The 7,918-nt window shown below is 45.5% G+C and overlaps 1 pseudogene across 1 annotated transcript; it reads left to right on the forward strand.

Annotated features, from left to right (window-relative positions):
- Positions 1-1,905, forward strand: LOC108295603 (annotated as a pseudogene). Its single transcript, XR_001821463.2, has one exon. The product of XR_001821463.2 is annotated as a syntaxin-binding protein 2-like (transcript).
- The last annotated feature ends 6,013 nt before the right edge of the window (positions 1,906-7,918 follow it).

A 7,918-nucleotide genomic window follows, 5' to 3' on the forward strand; every position in this document is an offset into this window, starting at 1 on the left:
GCGGCGGTGGCCCACCTCTGAGAAGATGGCGCCCCGGGGGCTGAAGGCGGTGGTAGGGGAAAAAATTCTGAGCGGAGTTATTCGGAGTGTCAGGAAGGATGCGGAGTGGAAGGTGCTTATCATGGATCACCCGAGAATGCGCATCTTGTCTTCCTGCTGCAAAATGTCAGACATCCTAGCTGAGGGCATCACCATTGTTGAAGACATCAACAAACTGCGGAACCCATTCCCAACCTGGAGGCCATTTATTTGCTGAGCCCCACAGAGAAGTCGGTTCAGGCCTTGATCGCAGACTTCCGGGGGACCCCGACCTTCACCTGCAAAGCGGCCCATATCTTCTTCACCGACACCTGCCCGGAGCCCCTGTTCAGTGAGCTGGGTCGTTCTCCTCTGGCAAAAGTAGTGAAGACATTGAAGGAGATTCACCTTGCCTTCCTCCCCTACGAGTCCCAGGTGTTCTCCCTTGATGCCTCCCACAGTACCTACAACCTCTACTGCCCCTTCCGGGCAGGGGAGCGCGCGCAGCAGCTCGAGGCGCTGGCCCAACAGATTGCCCCACTGTGCGCCACGCTGCAGGAGTACCCGGCCATCCACTACCACAAGGGCCCAGAGGACACAGCCCAGTTGGCCCATGCCGTCCTGGCCAAGCTGAACGCCTTCAAGGCAGACACTCCCAGCCTGGGCGAGGGCCCAGAGAAAACTCGCTCACAGCTGCTCATCATGGACGGGGCAGCGGACCCCGTCTCCCCACTGCTGCATGAACTCACATTCCAGGCCATGGCCTATGATCTGCTGGACACAGAGCAGGACACATACAGATATGAGACCACTGGGCTGTGTGACGCGCGGGAGAAGGCCGTCCTGCTGGATGAAGAGGATGACTTGTGGGCGGAGCTTCGCCACATGCACATCGCGGATGTGTCCAAGAAGGTCACAGAGCTCCCGAAGACCTTCTGTGAGAACAAGAGGCTGACCACAGACAAGGCCAACTTCAAAGACCTGTCCCACATCGTGAAAAAGTTGCTGCAGTACCAGAAAGAGCTGAACAAGTATTCTACACATCTGCATCTAGCGGAGGATTGCATGAAGCACTTCAAGGGCTCCGTAGAGAAGCTGTGTAGCGTGGAGCAGGACCTGGCCATGGGCTCCAACGGGGCGGGGGAGAAGATCAAGGACTCCATGAAGCTGATCGTGCCGGTGCTGCTGGACGCGGTGGTGCCTGCCTATGCCAAGATCGGGTCCTGGTGCTCTACATCCTCCTTCGGAATGGCGTGAGTGAGGAGAATCTGACCAAGCTGATCCAGCATGCCAATGTGCAGGCGCGCATCAGCCTCATCCGCAACCTGGAGCAGCTGGGAGGCACTGTCACCAACCCCGGGGGCTCAGGGGCTTCCAGCCGGCTGGAACGGAGGGAGTGCATGGAGCCCACCTATCAGCTGTCCCGCTGGACCCCAGTCGTCAAGGACGTGATGGAGGACGCCGTGGAGGACCGGCTGGACTGGAAGCTGTCGCCCTTCATGTCCGACCCCACCCCTGCAGCCAGCTCCCAGGCCGCTGTCAGTGCCCGCTTCAGTCACTGGCACAAGAACAAGGCCGGCGTAGAGGCCCAGGCCGGCCCCCCGACTCGTAGTTTAGGTCATGGTCGGTGTGGCCATGTCAGAGATGTGGGCCGCCTATGAGCTCACCAGGGCCACTGAGGGCAAGTGGGAGGTGCTCATTGGGTCCTTACACATCCTCATCCCAACCGGCTTCCTGGATGACCTGAAGACGCTGGACCAGAAGCTGGAGAGCGTTCCCCTGCCCTGGCCCCTGGCCCCCGATCCCTACCCCTCAGTTTCCAGAGAAATAAAGTCTTCCCGTCTTTCTGCCAAAGGAAAAAAAAAAGAGATAATAATAAATAAATAAATAAAATTGTTTAAGTTTCTTAAGATGCTGAATATTAGACTTTTGTCAGCTGTGGTTTGCAAAAAAATTTCTCTCATTCTGTAGGTTGTCTGTTTACTCCGTTGATAGTTTCTATTGCTGTACAGAGCTTTTTAGTTTAATTAGGTCCCATTTGTCAATTTTTGCTTTTGGTATCTTCATCATAAAATCTTTGTCTATTTATGTATTCAGAATGGTATTGCCTACATTGTATTCCAGGATTTTTATAGTTTTGAGTTTTACATTTAAGTCTTTATTCCATCTTGAGTTAATTTTTGTAAATGGTGTGAGGAAGCGGTCCAGTTTCAATCTTCTGCATATGGCTAGCCACTTATCCCAGCACTCTTTATTGAATAGAAAATCATTTCCCAATTGCTTGTTTTGTCAGTTTTGTCAAAGATCAGATGTTTGTAGGTATGCAGTCTTATTTCTGAGCTCTGAATTCTGTTCTATCGGCCTATGTGTCTGTTTTTGTACCAGTACCATGCTGTTTTGGTTACTGTAGTGTAGTCTGAAGTCGGGTAATGTGATGCCCCCCACTTTTGTTCTTTTTGATTATAATTGCCTTAACTATTCGGCCTCCTTTTGAAATTGAGATGTGGAAAACCATTCAAAATATCAAGGAATCCAGGAGCTTGTTTTTGAAAAAATTAATAAAATAGACTACTAGCTAGCCTAATAAAGAAGAAAAGTGAGAAGATCCAAATAAATACAATTAGAAGCAACAAAGAGGATATTGCCACTAACCCCAAAGAAATACAAACAACATCAGGGTATATTATGAACACCTCTATGCACATAAAATCGAGAAAAATTTGATAAATTCCTATGACATACGACCCTACCAAGACAGAATAAAAAAAAGAGATTGGATCCCCCAAAAGACTAATAATGAACTCTGAAATCAAGGCAGTAATAGTCTATCAACCAAAAAAATTCCAGGGCTAAATGGATTCACATCTGAATTTTACCAGATGTACAAAAAAGAGTTGATACCATTTCTGCTGGAACTGTTCAAAAATTGAGAAGAAACTCTTCCCTAACCCATTCTACAAGGCCAGCACTGTCCTGATACCAAAACCTGGCAAAGATACAATGAAGAAAGAAGATTTCGGGCCATTATCCTAATGAACAAAGATGAAAAAAATCTCAACAAAGGCCAGATGTGGTGGCTAACACCTGTAATCCCAGCACTTTGGGAGGCCGACGCAGGTGGATCACGACGTCAGCAGATCGAGACCATCCTGGCCAACATGGTGAAAACCCATCTCTACTAAAACACCAGAAAATTAGCTGGGCGTGGTGGCACACACCTGTAGTCCCAGCTACTCGGGAGGCTGAGAGAGGAGACTTGCTTGAACCTGAGAGGCGGAGGTTGCAGTGAGCCGAGATTATGCCACTGCACTCCAGTCTAGCGACAAGTATGAGACTCTGTCTCAAAAAAAGAAAAAAAAAAAAAAACCTCAACAAAATACTGACAAACCAAATTCAGCAACACATCAAAAAGTTAATCTATCATGATCAAGTAAGCTTTATTCCTGCAAGGCTGGTTCAGCATATGCAAATCAATAAATGTGATTCATCACATAAACAGAACTTTTGAGATGACCACATGGTCATCTCAAAAGATGCAGAAAGGCTTTCCATAAAATTCAGCATCTATCATGTTAAAAATCCTCAAAACACTAGGCATTGAAGAAACATATCACAAAATAGTAAAAGCCATCTATAACAAACCCACAGCCACCATCATACTGAATGGGCAAAAGCTGGAACCATTCCCCAGAGAACCAGAACAAGACTAGGATGTGAACCGTCATCCTATTCAACACAGTACCAGAAGTCCTAGCCAGAGCAACCAGGCCAGAGAAAGAAATAAAAGCCATCCAACAAGGAGAGAGGAAGTGAAGTATCTCTTTTCACAAACAATGTAACAATAGGATTCCATACCTAGAAATCCCTTCAGTCCCTGCCCAAAGGCTCCTAGAACAGATAAATAACTTCAGTTGTTTATCAAGTCTCAGGATACAAAAGCAATGTACAAAAAGTGGCATTTTTTTTTCTCTCCAAGGTTGTGGAGAAAAAGGAACATGTATATCCTGCAGGTGGGAGTGTAAATTAGTTCAACCACTGTCAAAAACTATGTGGCAATTCTTCAATGGCATTCCTCAGTGGCATTTCTATACACCAACAATGTCCAAGCTGAGAGCCAAATCGATTCTGCAACCCCATTCCTAACAGCCACAAGAATGAAATACCTAGGAATACAACTAATCATGGAGGTGAAAGATCTCTACAGTGAGAATTATAAAACACTGCTGTAAGAAATCGGGCTGGGCGCGATGGCTCAAGCCTGTAATCCCAGCACTTTGGGAGGCCGAGGCGGGTGGATCACGAGGTCAAGAGATCGAGACCATCCTGGTCAACATGGTGAAACCCCGTCTCTACTAAAAATACAAAAAATTAGCTGGGCATGGTGGTGCGTGCCTGTAATCCCAGCTACGCAGGAGAATTGCCTGAACCCAGGAGGCGGAGGTTGCGGTGAGCTGAGATCGCACCATTGCACTCCAGCCTGGGTAACATGAGTGAAACCAAAAAAAAAAAAAAAAAAAAGAAATCGGAGATGATGGCTGGGCGCGGTGGCCCTAGCCTGTAATCCCAGCACTCTGGGAGGCCGAGGCAGGCAGATCACCTGAGGTCAGGAGTTCGAGACCAGCCTGACCAACATGGAGAAACATCATCTCTACTAAAAGTTAGCCAGGTGTGGTGGTGCATACCTGTAATCCCAGCCACTCGAGAGGCTGAGGCAGGAGAGTCACTTGAACCTGGGAGGTGAACGTTGCAGTGAGCTGAGATTATGCCATTGCACTCCAGCCTGGGCAACAAGAGCGGAAAGGGAAGGAAGAAAGGAAGGATGGAAGAGAGGGAGGGAGGGAGGAAGGAAGGAAGGAAGAGAGGAAGGAGAAAGAAAGAAGAAAGAAAAAGACAAAGAAAGAAAGAAGGAAGGAAAGAAGGAAAGAAAAAAAGAAAGAAAGAAAGAAAGAGAAAGAAAAAAAGAAGAGAAAGGAAGAAATCAGAGATGATACAAACCAATGGAAACACATTCTATGCTCATGAATGGGAAGAAATAATGTTAAAATGGCCTTACTGCCCAAAGTAATTTACAGATTCAATACTATTATATCAAACTACCAAGTCATTTTTCACAGAATGAGAAAAGAAACTATTTTAAAACTTACATAAAACCAAAAAATAGTCTGAATAGCCAAAGATACCTTAAACAAAAAGAATACAGCTGGAGGCAACACACTACCTAACTTTTCAAACTATACTGGCTAGCCATATGCAGAAGATTCAAACTGGACCACTTCCTTTATCATATAAAAAATCAATTTAAGATGAATTAAAGACCTACATTACAAAATCTAAAACTATAAAAATCCTAAACAAAAACCCACCAGGACATACCATTCTGGACATAAACCATAGCAAATTTTTCAAGACCAAGTCTCCAAAAGCAATTGCAACAAAAACATAGACACATGGGACCTAAGTAAGCTAAAGAGATTATGCTCAGCAAAAGAAACTATCAACACAGTAACCAGACAACCTGCACAATGGGAGAAAAATTTTGCAAACTATGCACCTGACAAAAGTGTCATCCAGAATCTATAAAGAAATTAAACAAAATTTTAAGCTGAAAACAACCCCATTAAAAAATGGACAAAAGACAAGAACAGACACTTCTCAAAAGACATTCATGGGGTCCGCGGCGGCCGGGTGCCGGCAGGAGCGGACAGGGCTAGGGGAAGGCCGGGCAGGTAATCGAGAACGGGGTGGGAGAGCTAGGCTTGGGGGGCGGGGCCGAGGCCGGGGCCCAGCGGGGCGATGGAGGAGGCGCTGCTCTTCACCCCCATCAACCCCAACAACTTCTCAGCCAAACTGTGGCGTCTGGGGAACAGCCCGCGCTACCGCTCCATCCGCTGGGACGGCAGCGGCGAGGGGATGCTCATCGACCAGCCGCTCTTCGGGGCCGAGTTGCTCAGCCTGCCCGGGCCGGGGGGCGGCGGCGGGGCGTGGGGGCCGGGGCCGAACCCGTGCTCTTCAAAACCACCAACTTCACCAGCTTCATCCGCCAGCTCAACCTCTACGGCTTCCGCAAGGTGCGGGGGCGGCGGGCCGGCGAAGGACTGGCCCCTCCACCACTTCCACAGCCCGCACTTCCGCCGCGACCAGCCAAAGCTGGTTAGAATTTTCCTAAGGATACTTTTTCCTTTAATCTTCGTATCTATCTGCAGGTACTACAACTATTTTGTATGCATTTTATTTATTGATTTAGGAGACAGAGTCTTGCTCTGTTGCCCAGGCTGGAGTGCAATGGTGCAATCTCAGCTCACTGCAACTTCTGCCTCCTGGGTTCAAGTGATTCTCGTGCTCAGCCTCCCTAGCAGCTGGGACTAGAGGTGTGTGCCACCAGCCTAGCTAATTTTGTTTTGCCTTGTTTTGTTTTGTGTTTTTAGTAGAGATAGGGGTCTCACCATGTTGGCCAGGCTGGTCTCAAACTCCTGGCCTTAGGTGATCCGCCCTCCTTGGCCTCCCAAAGTGCTGGGATTACAGGCATGAGCCACTGCAGCCAGCCTTGTATGCATTTTAGAGTTTTAACTAATAGTTTCCCCAAGAATGTAATGTGATTTTATTTTTGAAACATACTGTAAGGAATTTTTTACTGTAAGCAAAAAAGCTTAAAATGATTAATATCTAAAAATGCTTTATACATATATATGGCCTCAGAAAAAGCAAGAACAGCTTGTGGAATAGGCATCTCTAAAGAATTAATTGATGTCAGAGTCTATCCATTTAAAGCTGAAGACCATTAGAGGAAAGTCATGCTAACATATTCATTGGATATGGTAAAGGAGGTACTGGTGACTGGGCTGAAGCTTGCTATGTAGAAAAGTAATTACTTCAGATCTCATAATGTTGAGTTGTTGGCTTATTTAAAAATTTCCTTGACACAAAGGCAAATTAGGTTTCCTCTGTGACATAACCTATTTAACCAATTTCTTAAAAAATTGCATTGTCTGAGATACATTTATGAGCTGTCTTGTTATAAAGCTAAAAAATTTAATTTATCTAGACATATTGTAATGATCCCAGAAAGCAAAACTTTGTCACTGGTGCCAGAGAAACTTCTGTCATCAGCTGATGTCCTAAGAGTATAATTATAGCCCTTTAATTAATCCAAAATTTGCTTTGCTCCGATATCTATAAATGATAGGATTATTCAACATATCCTGAAACGATTTCACAATCAGATTAGGTCTGTTGAAGATAACTTATTCTTAACTATGAGTAGGATTAAGTAAAAGTAGTTTGAGAGCTGTTACTCACTGCCTCAACTCCATGGTATTCCAGATTGTTTTTGTGAGTGCTTTAATACTTGTAGCTTGATTTTTTTATTATTTTAATTTTCTTTTTTGAGACAGAGCATTGCTCTGTTGCCAGGGTGGAATGCAGTAGTGCAATCTCGGCTCACTGCTATCTCCATCTCCCGAGTTCAAGTGATTCTCCTGCCTCAGCCTCCTGAGTAGGTAGGACTATAGGCTCCAGCCACCACACCCAGCTAATTTTTTTATTTTTAGTAGAGGCAGTGTTTTACCGTCTTGGCCAGGATGGTCTCGATCTCTTGACCTCGTGATCTGCCCACCTCAGCCTTCCAAAATGCTGGGACTACAGGTGTTAGCTACCATACCTGGCCTGTTTGTTACTTTTTAAAATGAACATTTTTTAGATTTTTATGGGTGTTTTTGGTTGTATTTAAATGTAAATGATATAAAAGTAAGAGAAATTCTGAAATTATTTCTTGTGTAGCAGTCAGTGGAAGTGATCAAACAGCTTGAAAGAGTTTATGAGAAAATTCAAAATTACAAATGACCTGAAAATCTAGCCAGAGTCTATTCATATTTCTTTCTATTTCAGAATACTTAAAAAAAAA

This window comes from Cebus imitator, unplaced genomic scaffold (genome assembly GCF_001604975.1).
Source record: "Cebus imitator isolate Cc_AM_T3 unplaced genomic scaffold, Cebus_imitator-1.0 Scaffold652, whole genome shotgun sequence".
Lineage (NCBI taxonomy): Eukaryota > Metazoa > Chordata > Mammalia > Primates > Cebidae > Cebus > Cebus imitator.